Source organism: Bubalus bubalis, chromosome 7 (assembly GCF_019923935.1).
Source record: "Bubalus bubalis isolate 160015118507 breed Murrah chromosome 7, NDDB_SH_1, whole genome shotgun sequence".
Classification (NCBI taxonomy): Eukaryota; Metazoa; Chordata; class Mammalia; order Artiodactyla; family Bovidae; genus Bubalus; species Bubalus bubalis.
The window spans coordinates 86,300,437-86,324,515 of record NC_059163.1 but is presented as its reverse complement, the minus strand read 5'-3'; the positions used below and the strand labels follow the sequence as shown (position 1 = coordinate 86,324,515).

The 24,079-nt window shown below is 40.2% G+C and overlaps 1 protein-coding gene across 3 annotated transcripts in view; it reads left to right on the top strand.

Moving 5' to 3' along the window:
• UGT8 (UDP glycosyltransferase 8) overlaps positions 1-24,079 on the top strand; it is a 111,255-nt gene that overhangs the window by 2,226 nt on the left and 84,950 nt on the right. The window contains exon 1 of one of the 3 annotated variants that reach the window (XM_045166308.1): positions 9,897-10,032. The exons of 1 other annotated variant lie outside the window; for it this stretch is intronic. The gene's annotated coding sequence lies outside the window, so the exon portion shown is untranslated. Of the gene's footprint in view, positions 1-9,896; positions 10,033-15,411; positions 15,548-24,079 lie in introns of those variants that run through there. One more of the 3 variants, XM_045166309.1, reaches the window with a different exon arrangement.

Here is a 24,079-nt window from a genome sequence, read left to right as displayed (position 1 = left end):
GAGTATTATTTGTTTTGCCTGCCACCCACAAGGTAAAATTGTGTTTTGTGGTTTACTGCTAGAGGAGTGTTTAAAAACTACAATAAAGCATAATGCCCTGACATTTAGTAATAGCCTGATAGTATATTAGTAGCTTGGGTGTAATTGAGTGAAAACTGTACTTGTGACTTTCTCTTGATGATACTGCTATAGATAATACTACTATAGAGATCAAACTCTTATATCTAAACTTTCCAGAGCGCTATGCTTATGGTGTTAATGCCTGGAGCACATATTAGAATAAGTAAACCAATGCAGTAAATAAAAATACTTATAACAGACTTTATCTTTTGTAAAGTCTTTTGTTGTATGTAAAGAGTTTGATAGTTCACATTTGATTTAAATTACTTAAAACATTTCATGGTATCTTATAAATAACCATCAGCTTAATTACTATGTAAATAGAGATGGCCAAGGAACAAAATAACCACACTCTCAATTCTTAGACTCCTTTTCAAGGTTATTATGTACCTGTTTATCAGATAATATTGACTTGATGCTGTTTAATTCACATTAAGTTTCCAAAGTACACCAAGAGTAAGACACTTTGGATTGTTTTTGCAATATATAATGAAACCGCATTTATTTGACACTATCTGGGTTGTTGCTTATTTCAGTCAATTCAGTTTAGTTGCTCAGTCGTGTCCGACTCTTTGCGACCCCATGAATTGCAGCATGCCAGGCCTCCCTGTCCATCACCAACTCCCAGAGTTCACTCAGACTTACGTCCATCGAGTCGGTGATGCCATCCAGCCATCTCATCCTCTGTCGTCCCCTTCTCCTCCTGCCCCCAATCCCTCCTAGCATCAGAGTCTTTTCCAATGAGTCAACTCTTCGCATGAGGTGGCCAAAGTACTGGAGTTTCAGCTTTAGCATCAGTCCTTCCAAAGAACACCCAGGACTGATCTCCTTTAGAATGGACTGGTTGGATCTCCTTTACATAAGCACATTTTCTAAATAGCTGACCCCTCACACCATTCATTACTGAAACTTTAAAAATTTAGCTATTAAAGCAAGCAATGTCTAAATGTTTCCCTCTTAGTTGGTCCCCAGGATGTAAGCTAAATTTTTTTGTTGGATTGTCTTTATGAACATGAATTCATAAAGAATTGAATAGTGTTATATTTCTTGAGGTGTATAGAGCTGGTTTTGTTTATGGTAAATGGTCTCAGCCTGCCCAGTTGAAATACTAGAATGGAGACATAAGTACTATTCTCTTTCTCGCTCTCTTTTTTTTTTTTTTTTGTGGTTTTTCTGGGTCCTCTTTCTGTTATCAGCTATCACTTTCTACTGCTGTCAGACTGTAAGCGGGTCCTGCTGCTGTATCTGTTGTCTTTTTTTGGCTTCTGAAATGATGTGGGCTATTGCTCTAGTATAAAGCCTGTGTAATTTGTGACAGATACATGCTGTTCTCATCCTTTGTTTCTGGGCTATATAGTGAGCTCAGTTGCTGAGGTTCCTAGATGTGTAGCTTCTATATAAGTGGTTTTAAAGTGTTTTTTTAAATAGAAAATTTGTATATGAGATCTTTAGAAGGGTGTCTTAATTTCAGACATTCAGTCTTCTGGAAGATCTTTGCTTTTCTGAGAAATCAAAGCAACCCTTTAATAAAAGAGTTTACTTTCCTGATGGTAGCCCCAGGTTATCTTTGTGTAAGGATACATATATGATGATATTTTACATCCTACTTCCTGCCTCTGAAATTGACTAGCTGTTCACAATGTTGACAATATTTCTCTTCTCTGAAAGCCATGAATAGTGTGATTTGGTAATCCTGGTTCCCATACTTGATGCTAGGTGAATCATTTCAATACTGTTTTGCATACCCATATACAGAGGGGCTACATAATCAAATGAATTTGAATAAAGTTGTTTTAGTTAGTCTTGAAAACAGTGGTAATCATATCTTCCTAAAGTATTTTACAAACATCCTTCTTTTTTCAATAAATACTTATTACTTTCAATAAATGCTTATTAAAATACATACTATGCATTGGGCACTGTGGTCTTGTACACTGGGGATATGCAGACATAAAGACCACGGGAGGACTCTGGGTTTAAGAGGATTAGATAGACAGAAAACAAGTTAGTTTCAATATAGTTTTAATATAGTACTGTTTGTTCTGAGAGTGCTGTGATAGACATACTCAGAGCGCCCTAAATAGGCATTTGGACGTGGCCAGTTCTACATGGGGACAGACACTAGAGAGGCTTCATAGGGAAGGTAACAGCAGAGATTAACCAGACACGGTAATCAGAAGGTAACCAGTTAAGGGCATGATCATGGAAGACTGTTTGTCATCCTAAGATGCATAGACCATTTTCTCTTCAGTGTTGTTTTAAACTAAAGAGTGATGAGAAGACAGCTCTCGCAGCTGTCTAGCAGGATTGATCTGAGTTGGGAGACAGGAATAACAAGTCAGAAGGCATTGAGGTGATCTTGTTAAGAGAAGTTGAGGACCTTACACCAATATGGTGGCAGTGAGATGAAGAAAGGGGCTTGGTCACACAGATGTTAAGGTGGTAGAATCTCTTGGATTAGATGGTTAGCTGGTGGGTGGTATGGGAGGACAGGATAGGGACTTTAACGGAGAAGCAGGTTCGAGGACCAAGGATGGTAGAGTTCAGTTTTGGAAATGTAGAATAAGAAGTGCTTATAGAAAATCCAGCTGGAAATGAGTGTCCAATGGATCATTGCACAGAAGTTCTGAGCTGGAGGTCTGGGCTGCATTTGTTGTTGTTCAGTCATTCAGCCATGTCTGACTCTTTGCGAACCCATGGACTGCAGCACACCAGGCTTCCCTGTCCTTCTCCATCTCCTGGAGTTTGCTCAAACTCATGTCCATTGACTCAGTGATGCCATGCAACCATCTCGTCCTCTGTCGTCCCCTTCTCCTCCAGCCTTCAATCTTTCCCAGCATCAGGGTCTTTTCTAATAAGTCAGCTCTTCATATCAGGTGGCCAAAGTATTGGAGCTTCAGCTTCAGCATAAGTCCTTCTAGTGAATATTCAGGATTGATTTCCTTTAGGATTGACTGGTTTGATCTCCTTGCAGTCCAAGGGACTCTCAAGAGTCTTCTGGCTGGATAGGTAGGTATGTAAATGGGTGGATGAGTGGGTGGACTTCTTTAGCCATTTTCAACATACAGGTTGTTGCCAAAAAAAGGAAGTGAGTGGATCTTCTAGGGCAGGTTCAGAGAGTAAGAGGGAATTAGAGGCCTGGGGAGATCCTAAAATTTAAGAGTTGGTAGAAATACAGGGAGTAGTAAAGAAAGAGAAGGTAAAATGCAAGTTGGGAGGACAATTACTGGAGAGTTGTTTTTAGCAACTGAAGGAAGGAAGAATTTCAAGATATGAGAAGCTGAATACTAAGATGGGGGGTATTAGACAGTCCTGGTTCTGCCCCTGACTATCTCTGTGACCTTGAATTCAGAGCTTAGTTCCCTTTCCTCATTTACATAATGAAGATCAAAGTGTGACTTCCCAGGGCTACTGTGAGGATCAAATGAGGTAAATAAAGCTCAGTGACTGGAAGGTTACTGGTTTGTGTTCAATAAGTGCTAGCTGATTTTATGGAAACTTCAGTCACTTCGGACTCTTTGTGATCCCATGGACTGTAGCCCGCCAGGTTCCTTTGTCCATGAAATTTTCCTGGCAAGAATACTGGAGTGGGCTGCCGTTCCCTTCTCTAGGGAATCTTCCCGACCCGGGAATCGCACCCAGGTCTCCCGCGTTGCAGGCGGGTTGTTTACCGTCTAAGCCAGCAGGGAAGCCCTTTGTGGAAGCAGAACTTGGATTCTGTAGATACTGTTGCTTATAGCAGTCCTCCTTTTCAGGGTTTAGGGAGGTTAAGAGGGGCTTCCCTGGTGGCTCAGATGGTAAAAAATCTGCCTGCAGTGCCGGAAACCAGGGTTCAGTCCCTGGGTTGGGAGATCCACTGGAGAAGGGCATGGCAACCCAGTCCAGTATTCTTGCCTGGAGAGTCCCATGGACAGAGGAGCCTGGGGGGCCACAGTCCTGGCCTCACAGAGTCAGACACAGCTGAGTGAATACTCTTTCACTTTAAGATGGAAACTTTATTATATTTATAGCCTTTGAGGAAGAAGCCAGTACAATAGCGGCAATTGAAAATTTTGAAGGGAGAAGAGAGAACTTCGGAACCTGTTCCTGAAGGGGCATGGGTGGGATTGGGTCAGGAGCTCTGGAGAGGATTTAGTGTCCTCAGGGAAGGGCATGCTCCCACCAGCCTGGAGGGTCCAGAGCAACTTGGCTGCTTTTTAAAAGCCTCTGGTAATCAAATCATAAACATTTTTAACATTTTATTTAAAGTTTCTTGATATTTAAGTGAGTTCTAATTTCTCAGGTAATCCAATAAGGCCAAAGATTATTCATTTTAAAAGACTCTGAAAACAAAAACAAACAAAAAAGATAGGTGATATTAAAGCAACAAAATATAATTTAATGTTTGATTCAGATGGCACTTCCATGTCAAATGGTGTCTTAAAATCAACATTGTGGAAAGCAGGTATTAACCTGTGTAGTAGAGGAGGGACTGATTCATAGATTTCTTAAAAAATTGAGCTGACCATAGTAATATTTTAAAATATCTCCTTTTTTCCTTAGGATTTTCTCTATTTGGTTGAAATAGTGCTCTATATTAGAAACATCTGAAATTAGGTTTCTACTTTAATATGTATATGGATTTTTTTGCCATGCATTTAGTGGGTATTTTGAAAAAATATTTATATATATGAACTGGTTTGGGAGCCAATCAACAATAACATAGTACATACTGTTTACCAAGTGGTAGTTAGGCATATTGGTGGTTAATTAATTAATTATTATTCTTTTTTAGTTCAAATTAAGAAGTCTGTTTCAAAACATACTTATCAACATTTACTCCTTATCATTTTTTTATATAGCATGAAGAATAGTACATAGTTTTGGGACACCCAATAAATGTTTTTTGAGTAAAATGAAATTAAATATTCAGTATTTTTAAGATGAACTGAAGTCCATTATGTATGTAGTTTTTAACCTGTGATGACCTTCTTTCCCTGAAGTTCTTTACCTACATTTTTGTTATCAGGACCTCTGTGTTTTGGAGTTGAGTTTTGGTCTGTTGTGCTAACTCCCTCTCAGTGTATGGTCCCACTCTTGCAAACCATAGTGGCCTATGTAGGTGATTTTCAAAGACTTCTGAAAGTTCCATATTGTATATTCACAAACTCAGCTTTGGACTCTATATTGTCCTGTTCAGGACTCCCTTACAGAGATGACAGATGCCACAGTGAAATTGACTTAGACATGAGGTCAGCATTTAGGGGTTCAGAGCCCAGATGAAAACGAAACTTTTGGGTTTGTCAATGGCAGGGTGTATAGGACAGCCAGGTAAGTTCTCAGTCTCTGGCTATAAGTAGTAAAACATTTGGATTAGGTAGAAAAAACATGTAGTTAGGAACGTTTCAGAGATACTGTGTATTTTGCTAATAACTCTCTTCTGTTTGTCTGAATTTTTAATAATGGAAACAATCCTATATTGGAGGTATAATTTCCCTTGACTTGATTGAGATAACAGAAATGTACCTAGAGGTATTGCCTTTCACTAAATAAATTTATATTGTAACTGCTTTGGTAAGTATTTGCCTCATTTGAGAATATTATGAATACAGACATATGTGTAAAATCACTTCACACTTTTCAGTTAGGTTTTAAAGAAATTTAATACTTGAAACATTTTCAAGACACCAAGTTATACTTTTTTAGCTGTATATTGGCCATAACTTGCTTTAATAATAACCATGGGGCTGATTTTACTCCATGTGAGATATTGTAGCTTAAACAAAATGTTCTCATGGATTAAGAAAAATTTTAAGCAATAGAATCATGTGCAGATATGCCTTGATTTTTATAATATGTTCCTGAAAAGTTATATAAAATTTCGTTTTTATAAATTGAATCATATTTGTAGAATTTAAAAGTTTCAAAACACTTCAAAGTAAGGCAGAATTTAAACTTTAAAATATAGGTGATGGGTATACAGATTTTTTTATATTAATCTTTATACCTTTCCATATGTTTGAAATAGTTGACAGTCCAGAAAAATATGGACAATGATTTTAAAGCATATCATATTTAAAATGTACCCATTTAAAACAATCTCAGATTCCGTGATGGTTCAGTGGTAAAGAATCTGCCTGCCAATGAGGGAGATGCAGGATTTATGGGTTTGATCCCTGGGTCGGGAAGATCCCCTGAAATAGGAAATACAATCCACTCCAGTGTTCTTGCTGTGAAAATCCCATGGAGAGAGGAGCCTGGTAGGTTACAGCCTGTGGGGTCGCAAAGAGTCGGATACAACCGAGCGACTAACACACACACACACACACCAAGCAATATCAAAGTACATCTCTCTCTAAAAAAAAAAATCTCATTCTGATTAATCTGTTTTGCAAACTCAGACTTTCCTAATGGACTTAAGCAAACACACACAACAGCAACAAACTGCAAGGACACCTCTGTACCACATAGTAAATAATATAGTCACATCCAGCATCTTAAACTTGTAAGATAAAGGCTTAATCTGATTCTCAATCGTAACCACATTGTAATATCCCTTGTTCAGAAGAGAATGCATAGACAGGGATTTTTTTTTTTAAACTAGCACTAGAGTGAGCCCTTCAGTGATGTTGCCTTCCTACATTGAGACAGCTGCCCTGAGACTGGGTGGATGGCGTAGATCCCTAGCTGTGGCTGCTGCTTCTGAAGGCCATGTGCTTTTCATAGCCTTTGCATTTGTGCTGTGAACCTGTGGTTCATTTGTACTGTCATCCAATTGGGAGAGCTGGACTTAGAAGAAAACTAGTCAGACAGGTTTGCCTGTCTATTTAGAAAGGGGCGGGGGGAGCTGGAGGTGGCAGCAAAATTTGTGCGTAAAGTCAAGGGTGAAGCTATTTTAAGGAATATTAATGCTAATCACTGTTTTTTCCTGGTTTTGAAAACACTTCAGTGGCATTTGTGAGAATATATTAATACCTTAATGGAGCTAGAGTGATCAGAAGACAAACTGGAAGGAGAAGTAGATAAGAAACAGGGAATTAGAGCAAGATGGAGAGTGGGAAAGGAGACTATATGGGAGGGGAAGGAAAAAAAGAAAATAAGCAGAAGAGAATGAGTGCTTCAGTGGCCTATGTGGGCTTTGTGTGGACCTGGAGCACCGTAGCAGGAGACTATAGTATTGATCTGAGCATGAGTTTAATAAAAACCAGTGCCTGTGATCCTCCACATTCAGAAGAAGGAACACTACTGGCTCAGGGCTGAGGTGTACCAGGAACATTGGTGGCCAAATGTAGCCACCATCTCGGACACTACCTTTATGTTGCAAATACTCAGTTCCTTTGAGCAGCAGTAAAATCTTAAGCATTGCCTGTCCAGTAGTGTTAGTCACACAGTCGTGTCCGACTCTTTGCGACCCCATGGACTGTAGCCCACCAGGCTCATCTGTCCATGGAATTTTCCAGGCAACAATACTGGAGTGGATTGCCATTCCCTTCTCCAGGGTATCCCTACACAGGGATTGAACCTGGGTCTGTGGCATTGCAGGCAGGTTCTTTACCACTGTGCCGTGTGGGGAAGCCTGTCCAGTAGGTCATCACACCTTCCAAACCATGGAGACACAGCGCTCTGGGGTCACCGGGACAGGTGTAATGTTTGGACCCGGGCTCCTGGCCCTTCGTTTTCACCTGGCAGTGCTGGCTCTCAGAGCTCCCTGTTATCGGGCTCCCCTCTGACCCCCCTCTCTACTTCCTCCTGTCCCCCGGCATGGTTCTGTTCACTGGGTTCCCTTTGTCTCTCTAGGCGTTTGCTTCAGGATATCCCCTATCTGAACAGCTCTGCTTTTTTCCCTCTGGGCTTGCAAACTGTCATCCTTCATGGTTTCGATACTCAAGTCCCAACTCAGACTATTGTGTCCCAGTTTCTATTACTTTCCTTTGCCTTTCATTTCTGTATTTGGCTGTGATAGTTGAACACTTGGTTATGTTAATTCGCCCTCTGAGAAGAGTATGTGCAGTTCGAGGGTGGACTTTCACTCTGGGTTTCCCCATAAGGCCTTGGACAAACATACTAATCAGAGATAAGATATTTAAACATGGTTGAATGACACCTTCTGTGACTCAGAACAGGAAAGGAGGTAAATTCCCTAAAACGCTGTGTGTATATTGATACTTTTTTCCTGTTTTTTTTTTTTTTTTAAAAAAAACACATCATTCAAACTAGAAACATTCTCTTTCTTTGTAAATGAATCGTTCTGCATAGACTGCTGTATCATTTAGTTATGACAGCAAAAAAAAAAAAAAAGGTTTGGTCTGTAGAAAGATCATATTATAGGTCTTTGAATTCTTTATTATAAAATATGTAATGGTTTGGTATATTTAAAAATTTTTAAAAATAGTTTTATTGAGATATGGTTCATACATCATCCAATTCACCCACTTAAAGTATACAGTTGGATGGTTTTTTATATATATATATTTTTTTATTTTTTATTTTATTATAAATTTATTTATTTTAATTGGAGGCTAATTGCCCTACAATATTGTATTGGTTTTGCCATAATCAACATGAATCCGCCACGAGTGTGCGTGTGTTCCCCATCCTGAACCCCCCTCCCACCTCCCTTCCCGTACCATCCCTCTGGGTCATCCCAGTGCACCAGCCCCAAGCATCCTGTATCATGCATCGAAGCTGGACTGGCGATTCATTTCATATATGATATTATACATGTTTTAATGCCATTCTCCCAAATCATCCCACCCTCGCCCTCTCCCACAGAGTCCAAAAGATTGTTCTATACATCATGGAGATTTTTCTTTTAAAATTTACCCAGAGCTTCTAATGGATGGAAGTACATTCACAGCTAATTTTAGGAAAGACTAATAAGAGCAAATGACACAGATAATTAAGTGCATTTAGTTTTTAATTTGTATTTATATTTGAATATGGACTTCCCTGGTGGCTCAGATGGTAAAGAATCTTCCTGTAATGCAGGAGACCCAGATTCGATCCTTGGGTCAGGAAGATCCTCTGGAGGTGGAAATGGCAACCTATTCCAGTCTTCTTTCCTGGGAAATCCCATAGACAGAGGAGCCTGGTGGGTTATGGCCCATGGGTCACAAAGAGTCAGATATGACCGAGTCAGACATGTCTGATGTCAAGAAACAGTAGTTGGAGAAAATGATTACACATATTAGGAAGCTCTGACTTGAAGCAATCAAATCATCCTCTCTCCCTGACCCCCTGGTAAGACCTTCAGTTAACCAGAAGCACAGGATGAGTTCTTTTCCCTCATACCAAAGTTTTCTGGTTCATAGTGTCTCCTCTTCCATGTCATTATGGGCAGGGCTGTAGGAGTAGCAATAGGAATAAGACTAGATCTTAAGAAATCTCAGTAACAACAAAAAAGGAAATTGACCGGTTAAGTAAGACTGTTAATAAGAACTGATGCCTGACTCTGTTATTTGCCAGTTTTAAATAATTCATGTGAGCTTTAAGAAGTAATTTTGTTTTGATCAGTTAGACTTTATCTGAACATATGGGCTTCCTTTGTGGTTTAGCTGGTAAAGAAGCTGCCTGCAATGTGGGAGACCTGGGTTCAATCCCTGGGTTGGGAAGATTCCCTGGAGAAGGGGAAGGCTACCCACTCCAGTGTTCTGGCCTGGAGAATTCCATGGATTGTGGTTGCAAAGAGTTGGAGACTGAGTGACTTTCACTTTCACTGAGCATATGCCTGAGAATAGAATGTACTTTTTGTTCAAATTTCTAAATAATGAAAGCCATTCAGAAACAAGGTCCTCTGGCTGTCCTGCATCTTCTTTTTGCTGTCCCACTCTTTCTTTCTGTCCACTTACATCGTCTTCCTTTGTGAAGATGATGTCCCTGCCTTTGTGGTGAGCTCAGAAGAGTGATCCTAGTGATCGGCTTACACATTGTCAGGTAAGGATGCGGATAGAGGTGTGTGTGGAGAGGGGAGGGCTGTGGAGTCTGCCCATTTCTAGAGTAGGATCTGGTCATTTTACTCAAATCATCCTGTGTAGCAGTTGCCCAGCCTCTGTATAAGCCCAGATGCTTTATGCTTTCTCATCAGTATTTTTACCAGTAAAGATCACTCAGCTTGCCATTTTTATACTAAGCAAATGCAGCCCTATTCCTATATCCCTACTCTGCTCACAAGGGCATGGAAGGGGAGAGACATTTTGAACCAGACATATTGAATTCCAGGAGGTTTGTGAGATGAGCGTCTGTAACAGAGAAGAATTGATCCAACCATTCATTCACAAGCAGCCTATTATGTGTTAGATGTCTTCTGCCTCAGAGCCAAAATATACAGTGGGTTTTAAAAATCTAGTATAACATTGAAAGGCTTTTTGAATATTGCTGATTTGCTTCGTGTACCCCAGAATTTTATTAAAAAAGCCTATTATCTGACATGTGGCAGTGGCAACTTTAGAGAGTCTTTTTATGGTACAGGTAAGAGATACTGAATTAGGACCCAGGAAACCTGAGTGCTAGTTCCGACTCTGCCAATGAGTAACTAGGAACTAGCCAAGTGATGCTTGGCAACCACTGCCTGAAACCTTGTTCCTTTCTCTACAAATGAAAGGGTTTAGACTCAGTTATCTTTAGTTTTGAAATTAGGACTTTGATTTATTTTATAAAATATGAAATACATATTTAAAAAACATATTTGGCATCATTTCATAACAAATGTATTAAGTACCAATGTTTAAGCATATTTATATTATGTTTTCAAGACTGTTAACAATGGCAGTGATATACAAAAGCCTTCTCTGGCCTTGCTTCATTCTGTTGAACATCAGGTTTAATCCTAGATGCTTAGAAGCCACAAAACTACATTTTCACTTGTTAACAAGGGAGTCTCAGAGAATGCATTCTGTCTTTCTGTAGAACCTACCAAAATCTTCCTCTTCTGGGGACTAATACAACTTTGCAGTTTTATCTGATACTCCATAACAAACTTCTCTTTCTGACTTCACTAGCATTTTATGAGACTACAGTTGGGAAATGTGTTATTTGCTCATTCTCCAGGACTTTCAAGGAATTAAATAGGGAAATATCCAGAGTTATTTTAAATTTGTTTTTGGTTATATTTGTTCAGACATTTTTTATTTGAAAACATGTTAAAAATATCACATAAGGATTTATCTTTTGACTCTTAATAATGTTAATGTAGATAATGTTTACAATTTAAACTAGTGATATAAAGGAAGGATATTATTAATAAGTAGGAGAAAAAAAATCTCATGATCTTTTGTGAACCTAGTACATTTCTGAAACTTTAAGATTCTCTAGGTGATGGTGTATTGAAAAGCTCTCTTCCCCCACGTATGATTTTGTCCCATTGTGGCAGGATATGAAAACTTGATCTGAATTTCCTCCGCATTGACTGTGGTATTCTGCTAATTAAAATCCCAATGAATGAGAGCTAATAAAAGCCCTAATGAAACATTTTAAAACATGAATAAAATGTCAGTTTTTTTTAAGAAAGCAAATGCCTACCGGAACTTAAAGCCTCACACAGAACCAGTTGTATGATGTATGAAACTTTTCTCATTTGTTTAAGGATGAGATCAGCATCAGAACAAAGAGTTTCCTTATTGTTGGCTGAATGTTGAGCGCATGGTACAGGAACATGGAGATACCTGTGCCAGCCTAGCAGCGAAAGAAACCCACGCTGCATCTGTGTGTGTGTGTAAAATCGCAAACTTTTCCCTCTATTAATGATTCTCAAAATGATCTTTGGACCAGTAGAAACATCACCTGAAAATTTGTTAGGTGTGCGTCCCAGATCTCTGGGAACAAACAGTGGACAGGCCTGTAAGTCTGTCCATTTACAGCAAGCTCGTCAAATGATTCTGCTGCTTGCTGAAGTGTGAGATCCGCTGATCTGTGATAATAAATGTAATCATTTCCAGTTTTCTCATGTAATGAAAAATTTCTAGTCATTTTAGGGACAAAAGAAAAATCCAATATGAATTTCAAAATGTTTTCCTGCTTAATACTTCCTGGCTAGTTTTTATAACCTAAATTCATGATACTGTATTTTATATACTAACTGGTTATTTAGGAATATTCAAGTATTCTTGGTTCTGCCAGCACACACATATACATACACATACACACACACACAAGCCCCTCAGTTTATTAAAAGACACCACCAGAAAGTGGGTTGGTGGGAATGTAAATTGATACAGCCGCTATGGAGAACAGTATGGAAATTCCTTAAAAAAACTAGGAATAAATCGACCATATGACACACCAATCCCTCTACTAGGCTTATACCCTAATTGAAACCATAATTGAAAAAGACACATGTACCCCAATGTTCATTGCAGCACTATTTACAATAGCTAGGACATGGAAACAACCTAGATGTCCATTGACAGATGAATGGATAAAGAAGTTGTGGAACATATACACAATGGAATATTACTCAGCTATAAACAGGGGTGCATTTGAGTCAGTTCTGATGAGGTAGATAAATCTAGAGCCTATTATACAGAGTGAAGTAAGTCAGAAAGAGAAAAGTATCTTATATTAATGTGTATATATGGAATCTGGAAAGATGATGCTGATGAACCTATTTGCAAGGCACCGATGGCAATGCAGACATAGAGCACACGCCTGTGGCCACAATAGGTGAAGGAGAGGGTGGGACGAATTGAGAGAGTATCACTGAAACATATGTACTACCATATTTAAAATAGATAGCTAGTGGGAATTTGCTATATGACACAGGGAGCTCAAAGCTGGTGCTCTGTGACAGTCTAGAGGGGTGGGATGGGGTGTGAGATTGGAGGGAGGTTCAGGAGGGAGGGGACATGTGTATATCCATGATTGATTCCTCCTGATACATGGCAGAAACCTACACAATATTATAAAGCAATTATTTTCCAATTAAAAGTTAATTAAAAAAAAGAAAGTGGGTTGGATTAGTTTACTTTTGTGTATTTTACTGTGATTTTGTGTAAATGTAACCCAGTGGCTTTCAGTAGCATAATCCCCTGGGGAGCATTAAAAAGAAAACAAAAAATGCTAAGACCTAGGTAGGCCCTAGGTCTACATCAGAAATTCTAACTGATGTAGGATGGGGGTGGCAGGTTTTCGGGTGTCTCTGGTTTTCTTGGGCTCCCCTGTGACTATAATGTGCGTTCACAGTTGAGAGACCCTGGAGGGTTGCCCTGTGCTGGAAGATTGGCTCCCTGCCACACATATCAGTTCCTTAAAAAAAAATGTATATTAGGTTGCTGCTGCTGCTGCTGCTGCATCGCTTCAGTCGTGTCCGACTCTGTGCGACCCCAGAGACGGCAGCCTACCAGGCTCTCCCTTCCCTGGGATTCTCGAGGCAAGAACACTGGAGTGGGTTGCCATTTCCTTCTCCAGTGCTTGAAAGTGAAGTCACTCAGTCGTGTCTGACTCTTTGCCACCCCATGGACTGCAGCCTACCAGGCTCCTCTGGTCCTTTAATTGTTTTAAGCAAATTGTCTTTTGTGTGTGATTAACAAATAATTTGCTTTCCAGTAGGTTATTGGTGGTGTTGACTCCCTGACCGCTTTATTGATCGTGTTTTATGACTCTCCATTCTGCCTCTTGGCTTCACTCTGCATCCTCGCTTTGCTCACAGTGTACTGCGCATACCTGTAGCATCTTGTGTCACCAGAGAGCTTGTCAGAGATAAATCATCTGGGGCCCCACACCAGACGTGCTGAATCATAATTGCATTTTAACAGTATCCCTGTGAAATTTGTCTTCACAGTAAAGATTCTCTAGAACATAAGGTTTAAACTCAGGGTAAATTGCATTTTTCTTTGTTTTTTCCTCAGCATCCATTGATCTGGCCTTAACTATTTTTATCATTTCAATCTCATTAAACCTATTCTTAACCTATTCTTAAATTAAACCTATTAAGAATTAAACCTATTCTTAAAGCTTATTTTTCAATAAGCTTTAGACTATAAGTGGTTTTCCAGACCATCTAATTTAATATCCTCACTGGCAGGTGAAGAAAATTAGGTGCAGAGAAATTAAATGACATGGCCTAAATTACCAAGACTATGGATTTGGGCATCCATAGTTGCTTGCCGTCGGAGAAGGCAATGGCACCCCACTCCAGTACTCTTGCCTGGAAAATCCCATGGACAGAGGAGTCTGGTGGGCTGCAGTCCATGGGATTGCTAGAGTCGGACACGACTGAGCGACTTCACTTTCACTTTTCACTTTCATGCATTGGAGAAGGAAATGGCAACCCACTCCAGTGTTCTTGCCTGGAGAATCCCAAGGACAGGGGAGCCTGGTGGGCTGCCGTCTATGGGGTCGCACAGAATGGGACACGACTGAAGCGACTTAGCAGCAGCAGCAGCAGCAGTTGCTTGCCGTGTGTGTGTGTATGTGTTTTCCTTTAATTGTAGGGACATCATGATAGGGTCACTTACAACAATTTTACTATCATAATATAAACAACTTGAAATATGAACTACCTGAAAAGACAATCAGGTTACTCAAATATGACACATATTCAAAACACCAAAATTTTAAATACACGTTGACATTTATTTAAATTATATATCTAAAGTGACATTGAAACACTTTACTAATAAACTAATATTTCAGATTATAATTTGTGTAATTTAGTGGTGATGGGAAAGTAGAATATGTGGTATTAAACTTAATGAAAATCGAAAGGTAATGCATGTCCTTATAAATTACTAAAACTGTGTCCATGCGTTCCTGAGATATTGCAGGCACTTTATCACAAGACATTTAAAATATTTGGGGAGTGTTTATTTGTTTATTCTGGGTTCTTCAGGAACAGGGGATGGGCCTTTTTCTTTTTCACATCCACAGGAGAGTTGAGCTTTATCAGATCTTTAGATTTCAGATCGACACATCCACTGCATCACTTGTGTATCTCTTATTGCAGATAAGAATTAAGTGTGAGATCCTTGTCTCTCAATCTGATGGTTGAATTCATCAAAAACCCCAGCTGCTTCTTACAAGTGCAGATTTGGGGATTTCCCCCAGACTTCATAATAGCCTATGTGTTGAAAAGACTGGAATCTGCATTTTTAGTTAGCACTGTAGGTGTTTCATTTGGATGCACACATTTGAGAATCATTTCATTAGGGGATTACATTTTGTTTAATATAGTTAAATTTAATTGCCACCATTGAGCATTGAATACATATATTGTACTAGGTACTGACTGCCATGTCTGTTGGTATCCGTATTATCCTGTTTTTCTTTTCTCTCTATTTTCTTGTTTTTTTAATATTAGTTTCTCACCTGATGATTTCAGACAAGGATCCCAGGTGCCTCTGGGCCAGCTATCACTGATAAGCGAACAGCATTGGGCTTCTCATTACAGCTTCACCACCTGTACTCTAGATGTCTGGAAAGAGATAACTGCAGGTGCTGGCAGTGTAGAAAAGTGGTAAGTGCAGCTAGCTTGGAGCACTGTAACAGCAACGAGAACCATAAAGGACCACAAAAACATTCCTTATAACTTCTCCTTCAAGAGGAGGTTTTTCCTGTACCCCTTGTGGTGCTCATCAGAGTCCCAAGGGCAGAATTCATTTGTTTGAATGGTATTTCTAATGTTTTATTTCCTTGAGTAGTTTGCATTTCTGTAGTTGAGCTGTGCATATCCAGACAAATCAGTTCAGTTCAGTCGCTCAATCTTGCCCGACTCTTTGCGACGCCATGAACCGCAGCATGCCAGGCCTCCCTGTCCATCACCAACTCCCGAGTCCACCCAAACCCATGTCCATCAAGTCGGTGATGCCATCCAACCATTTTATCCTCTGTTGTCCCCTTGTTCTCCTGCCTTCAATCTTTCCCAACATCAGGGTCTTTTCAAATGAGTCAGCTCTTCACATCAGGTGACCAAAATATTGGAGTCTCAGCTTCAACCTCAGTCCTTCCAATAAACACCCAGGACTGATATCCTTTAGGATGGACTGGTTGGATCTCCTTGCAGTCCAAGGAAATCTCAAGTCTTCTCCAATACCACAGTTCAAAAGCATCAATTCTTCTGCGCTCAGCTTTCTTTATAGTCCAACTCTCACATCCATACATTACTACTGGAAAAACTATAGCCTTGACTAGACGAACCTTTGTTGACAAAGTAATGTCTCTGCTTTTAAATATGGTATCTAGGTTGGTCATAACTTTCCTTCCAAGGAGTAATCGTCTTTTAGTTTCATGGCTGCAGTCACCATCTGCAATGATTTTGGAGCCCAGAAAAATAAAGTCAGCCACTGTTTCCACATCTATTTGCCATAAAGTGATGGGACCGGATGCCGTGATCTTCGTTTTCTGAATGTTGAGCCTTAAGCCAGCTTTTTCACTCTCCTCTTTCACGTTCATCAAGAGGCTCTTTAGTTCGTCTTTGCTTTCTCTGCCATAAGGGTGGTATCTGCATATCTGAGATTACTGATATTTCTCCCGGCAATCTTGATTCCAGCTTGTGCTTCTTCCAGTCCAGTGTTTCTCATGATGTACTCTGCATATAAGTTAAATAAGCAGGGTGACATTATACAGTCTTGACGTACTCCTTTTCCTATTTGGAACCAGTCTGTAATATATGGTCATAATTGGCTTCAGAACACAAGATATTGTTTACATATGAGAGTGAAATGTTTAAACCTGGGCTCTTTAACAACTCTATAGCAATAAAGCTGAGTATTCCCCCAGTTTGTTCACAGTCACAATATGTTTTTTCAGCTTCGCTTTCTTCCTGTCTTCGAATGGTGGGGTGAAAGTGGATTAAAAATGGATATGAAGCTCTGCAATATACTAGGTAATTTCTTGTCTCAGTCTTATTCTCCTCATCTGTAAATGGGAACAACTATTTTTGTTCTTATCTCAGTATAAAATGAGATAACGCTCATAAAGCCTGTGATGCAGAGAAGGTACATAGTACACAGTGCAACTCTCTTTACGAGCTGCTGTTTACTGAGAGTTTTATGTTAAGATGTAGATTTCAAGCTGTGGCATGACCAGCTCCTTCTGGTTGGCCCAGGACATTCCCAGTTTTAGCGCTGAAAGCCCTGCATCCTGGAAATGCCCTCGGTTCTGGGGTGGTTGGTCACCCTACTGCTGGAAACAGTCTGCGAATGACAATTTCAGAAAAGTATCAGGAGTTTGCTCGTGGGTGATGGTTACAGTGGCAGAGCAGACAGGGCTGATACTCTGGGGGCACAGTGCTAAGTGTCTTTGTTCTGACACGTTTCCTGGTTTGTGCTTCTGTCCTGTGGTCCAGGATGTTAATCATTACCAAGTCCTCATTCCATTGGGCAGAAAGACCAAAAGTGAAAGCTCTAAGGGTGTAAATGAGAAATTGCACATATACCCTGCTTCTATCCCATCCTGTGTACTAGAACTAACTTTTGTGACTAAACTAGCTCCTAGAGAGGCTGGGAAATGGCTTTAGTCTTTTTTGGCTGAGCCAAGATAAAGTAGAGGATTCCATTACTAGAAAAAAGAAGAAAAATATATGCCACGACTGTCTCTTATATGCCTATTTATGGCATCCAGTTTCCTTTCATATTGTGATTATTTAATAAATGGTCATTTGCTTGGCCATTTACAGCATTGCTGTGAATGTATAGGAAGTTAACAAACAACATGAAAAAAGACCCCTAGAATTAAGGAACGGAGAAGGCAATGGCACCCCACTCCAGTACTCTTGCCTGGAAAATCCCATGGATGGAGGAGCCTGGTGGGCTGCAGTCCATGGGGTCGCTAAGAGTTGGACACGACTGAGCGACTTCACTTTCACTTTTCACTTTCATGCATTGGAGAAGGAAATGGCAACCCACTCCAGTGTTCTTGCCTGGAGAATCCCAGGGACGGGGGTGCCTGGTGGGCTGCCGTCTATGGGGTCGCACAGAGTTGGACACGACTGAAGCAACGTAGCAGCAGCAGTAGCAGCAGAGTTAAGGAAAAGCTGTAATGAAATCTATTCTTTGACTTGATAACTTTTTCCAATTGCAGTACCCATTAGCCCAGAAATTCTCTCCATAATTGAAGTGGGTAGCTAACTACAGTGCCTCGGGCAAAGCTTTTGATTTAGAATTTTGTTCAGAAATAAGGCAATAAATATAATTACAAGTTCATTCATTTCAGATTAAAGGACAAAAAAGAGTGCATTGCTGGAGGTGTATGTGGTCCAACTATGTGTCCTGGTTCAGAATCACAGTCACAGTCCTTCATTTAATAAATCTTGATTGAGCGCCATGTGGCCATAGGAATAAAACAGTTATCAACCTCTACTACAATTTCTACCCTTTTGGAACTAAAATTATGCTACAGGAAAATAGATTTTTAAAATAAATGTTCATTTATTTAAAAGCCCTATTAATGATCCCCAATTAATTTTTACTTTGCTGGATTTATTTTTCTTATTTTTGTTTTACTGGATGGCATTTTCCAAGGCTTAACTTGTAGAAGGTGCTTAGAAAAGAATGAATTTACTCGACAGTATTTCATGTAGTACCAAGGTCAACCTGTGGTGGCAGTCATGATTGATACATTTTCTCTTCTTATTGCCATCCACATAATCCTCAATGCCAAGGAAACTTAAAAGCACGAAGAAATTCTGGTATGCAGCTTGCTAGACTATATGATCTGCGTTGAGGACTAAATCACTCTGTTTTTCTAAATAGCTCAGTTCACTGCGTACAGACATGATCGTAAATTTCCCCTTAGCCCTTGTTTTTCCGTTATCATGAAAACATTTTTATTAATTCTAGTTTAGAATGTTAGACTATGAATTGTTGAGCTGCTGGGATGGTAGGCTGTCAAAACCTGAGTTCTAATTTTGTTTTGTGTTTTTCATATTTTTTTCCTGTATAGTTCATCCTCAAGTATGTTTAGTTCAGAGTTATTAATGATCTAACTTCAAATAGAAAAAAACCCAGAAATGATTCCTTCAAGTGGTGGTCAAAAGTGAGGCACCCTCCTTTTTTCTCTTTAAATAATTAGATGGAAATAGAAAGGTTGCTGGAGGTCTAGCATGGTGTTATGCTCTGATATTTGAGAAAATGGGAGCAATATGGATTCATAAAGTCTATTGTTTATCTTTTAAAATCTTAGTGGCATGATGGGATGTTCTTGTGTTAAGTTTCTGCCTTTGTTAACCATTGTTGCTTAGGAGCAGGAACAAAAGAGCTATTAATAATTAATTTTTTCTGGTGCTCTTAAGGGGTTTACAAACATGGGGTCTTGCAGGGATCACTTTTGCAAATGAGTATTTTGTAGAGGCAACATATAGGAGAATTCCATGGGCAGAGGAGCCTGATGGGCTACAGTCCATGGGGTCACAAAGAGTTGGACACAACTGAGCAACTAACACACACACATACGCACACACAAATAGGTACACCCAGATATTCTTGTTTTGCCCAAATTAATTCATAATTAAATGTTGAATGGTTTTCATATGGTGAGGGGTGGGCACACTTATTAAGACTAGCATTGTTTCTTATCTTGAATACAGCCCTGGAAATAATTTTTTATATACAAAATTTTATATAAAGAAGGAAGGGTGGACTGATAGGCAACAAGAAATTTGTTTTGTTGTGTTCAGTCACTAAGTCGTGTCCAACTCTTTGTGACCCCATGGACTGCAGCACACCAGACTCCTCTTCACTCTCTCCAAGAGTTTGCTTAAACTCATGTCCATCGGGGCTTCCCTCATGGCTCAGATGGTAAAGAATTTGCCTGCAGTGCGGGAGACCTGGGTTGCATCCCTGGGTTGGGGATTGAGAATTTGTTTAAAGACTTTGAATTTGGGATTTTTGTCAGTATTCTGGCGGTGCGGTATAGTCAAGTAATAGTTGCATCTCAGAAGCCAAGAGAGAATTTGGTGCAGGTAGCGGCTCAGTAGTATCTCAAGTGAAAGAAAAGCCCAGTCAGGTAAGTACTGGGCAAGAAAGGTATTTCAGTGAATATTAGGAGATATTTTGGCTTCCCTGGTGGTGCAGTGATAAAGAATCCGCCTGCCAATCCAGGAGACACGGGAGATGAGGTTTCTATCCCTGGTTTGGGAGGATTCCCTGGAGGAGGAAATGGCAACCCACTCCAGTATTCTTGTTTGAAAAATTTCAGACAGAGAAGCCTGGCAGACTACAGTCCATGGAGTCGCAAAGAATTGGACACAGCTGAGCAACTGAGTACACATATAGGAAATATTTAGTGCTCTTGACAATGAGTGTTCAGGCAGAGTTGTGGTGGAGTCAGTGGCAGACTGTAATCATTTGGGAAATAAGTGGGGTCCAATAAATAGAGACTGATGTTTTAAGACACTTGACTCCAAGGGGAAAATGAGAGTAAGACATGCTCAAGTGGCATGTATGTTGAATGAGTGTGTTATAAATATTATGTATTTTTGGCAGAAACCTTCGGAAGTCCGGAAATATATAACTAGGAAAGTAAGAGAAAAGCACTCAATCTGATAATCCAAACTTACTACTGATAAGAGTTTTGATATTTACTTGGTTGCTACTATAATCATTTTGAAAGTGAAAGTAAAAGTGGTTGTTGCTCAGTTGTGTCTGATTCTTTCTGATCCCGTGGACCTCATTGGCCACTGAGCTCCTCTGTCCATGGAATTCTCCAGACAAGAATACTGGAGTAGGTTACCATTCTCTTCCCTAGGGGATCTTCCCAACCTAGGAATCAAACCCAGGTCTCCTGCACTGCAGGCAGATCCTTTACCTTCTGAGTCACCAGGGAAGCCCTATAATCATTTTATGTATACATATATATGTGTATGTGTGTATGCGCTCAGTCGTGTCCAACTCCTTGTGACCCCATGGACTGCAGCATGCCTGGTTCCTCTGTCCATGGTACTTTCTAGGCAAGAATACTCAAGTGGGTTCCCATTTCCTATTCCGGGGGATCTTCCCAACCCAGGGATAGAACCTCTGTCTCTTGCATCTCCTGCATTGGCAGACAGATTCTTTACCACTGTAACACCTGGAAAGTCCATATATACATATATCAGATCAGTCGCTCAGTCATGTCTGACTCTTTGCGACCCCATGAGTTGCAGCACGCCAGGCCTCCCTGTCCATCACCAACTCCCAGAGTTCACTGAGACTCACGTCCATCACGTCAGTGATGCCATCCAGCCATCTCATCCTCTGTCGTCCCCTTCCCCTCTTGCCCCCAATCCCTCCCAGCATCAGAGTCTTTTCCAGTGAGTCAACTCTTCGCATGAGGTGGCCAAAGTACTGGAGTTTCAGCTTTAGCATCATTCCTTCCAAAGAAATCCCAGGGCTGATCTCCTTCAGAATGGACTGGTTGGATCTCCTTGCAGTCCAAGGGACTCTTAAGAATCTTCTCCAACACCACAGTTCAAAAGCACCAATTCTTCGGCGCTCAGCCTTCTTCACAGTCCAACTCTCACATCCATACATGACCACAGGAAAAACCATAGCCTTGACTAGACGAACCTTTGTGGGCAAAGTAATGTCTCTGCTTTTGAATATGCTATCTAGGTTGGTCATAACTTTCCTTCCAGGGAGTAAGCATCTTTTAATTTCATGGCTGCAGTCACCATCTGCAGTGATTTTGGAGCCCAGAAAAATAAAGTCTGACACTGTTTCCACTGTTTCCCCCCATCTATTTCCCATGAAGTGGTGGGACCGGATGCCATGATCTTCGTTTTCTGAATGTTGAGCTTTAAGCCAACTTTTTCACTCTCCACTTTCACTTTCATCAAGAGGCTTTTGAGTTCCATAAGGGTGGTGTCATCTGCATATCTGAGGTTATTGGTATTCTGCCATAAGGGTGGTGTCATCTGCATATCTGAGGTTATTGATATTTCTCCCAGCAATCTTTATTCCAGCTTGTGTTTCTTCCAGTCCAGCGTTTCTCATGATGTACTCTGCATATAAGTTAAATATATATACATAACATTCTGTTTCTTGCTTTCTTATGTTATAAGCATTTTCTCAAATTAAAAATGTTTTTAAAAGCATGGTTTTTGATGGTGCTAGAGTTTTCCATAGTAAAATATGCTATACTTTTTCAAATTAATTGATTTTTAACTGAAGGATACTTGCTTTACAAAATTGTGATGGTTTCTGCCATAAATCAACATGAATCAGCCATAGATATGCATATGTCTCCTCCCTCTTGAACCTCCCTCCTACCTCCCACCCCATACCATCCCTCTATAAAATGCACTATACTTTGATCAATCCTTTACTGCTGGCTTCTTAGTGGTTTCTGGCTGTTAGCTGTCAGAAGTGAATGCAGAGAATATCTTTGTATATACATGTTGGCAATTCTGATTTCGGATCATTTCATAAATGTAAAATAATGTGCCAGTTGTTTTTCAGAACATTTGTGCCTATTTAAATTTTTACATGGTGCTAGTATTACAGGACTGGAAAAGGTCAGTTTTCATTCCAACCCCAAAGAAAGGCAGTGCCAAAGAATGCTCAAACTACTGCACAATTGCACTCATTTCACATGCTAGTAAAGTAATGCTCAACATTCTCCAAGCCAGTCTTCAATAGTACATGAACCCTGAACTTCCAGATGTTCAAGCTGGTTTTGGAAAAGGCAGAGGAACCAGAGATTAAATTGCTTACATTTGTTGGATCGTCGAAAAAGCAAGAGAGCTCCAGAAAAATATCTCAGTTTAGTTGCTCAGTCGTGTCCGACTCTTTGCGACCCCATGAATCACAGCACGCCAGGCCTCCCTGTCCATCACCAAATTCCAGAGTTCACTCAAACTCACGTCCATCGAGTCGGTGATGCCATCCAGCTATCTCATACTTGGTCGTCCCCTTCTCCTCCTGCCCCCTCCCAGCGTCAGGGTCTTTTCCAATGAGTCAACTCTTTGCATGAGGTGGCCAAAGTATTGTAGTTTCAGCTTCAGCATCAGTCCTTCCAATGAACACCCAGGACTGATCTCCTTTAGAATGGACTGGTGGGATCTCCTTGCAGTCCAAGGGACTCTCAAGAGTCTTCTCCAACACCACAGTTCAAAAGCATCAATTCTTCATCACTCAGCTTTATAGTCCAGCTCTCACATTCATACATGACCACTGGAAAACCAGAGCATTGACGAGACAGACCTTTGTTGGCAAATTAATGTCTCTGCTTTCCAATATGCTGTCTAGATTGGTAGTTATTGATATTTTACTTCTGCTTTATTGACTATGCCAAAGCTTTTGACTATGTGGATCACAATAAACTGTGGAAAATTCTGAAAGAGATGGGAATACCAGATCACCTGACCTGCCTCTTGGGAAATCTGTATGCAGGTCAGGAAGCAACAGTTAGAACTGGACATGGAATAACTGACTGGTTCCAAATAGGAAAAGGAGTTCATCAAGGCTGTATATTGTCACCCTGTTTATTTAACTTATATGCAGAGTATATCATGAAAAATGCTGGGCTGGAAAAAGCACAAGCTGGAATCAAGATTGCCGGCAGAAATATCAGTAACCTCAGATATGCAGATGACACCACCCTTATGGCAGAAAGTGAAGAGGGACTAAAGAGCCTCTTGATGAAAGTGAAAGAGGAGAGTGAAAAAGTTGGCTTAAAACTCAACATTCAGAAAACAAAGATCATGGCATCTGTTCTCATCACTTCATGGGAAATAGATGGAGAAACAGTGGAAACAGTGGCAGACTTTATTTTTGGGGGGCTCCAAAATCACTACAGATGGTGACTGCAGCCATGAAATTAAAAGATGCTTACTCCTTGGAAGGAAGTTATGACCAACCTAGACAGTATATTAAAAAGCAGAGACATTACTTTGCCAACAAAGGTACGTCTCGTCAACGCTCTGGTTTTCCCAGTGGTCATGTATGGATGTGAGAGTTGGACTATAAAGCTAAGTGCCGAAGAATTGATGCTTTTGAATTGTGGTGTTGGAGAAGACTCTTGAGAGTCCCTTGGACTGCAAGGAGATCCAATCAGTCCATCCTATCGGAAA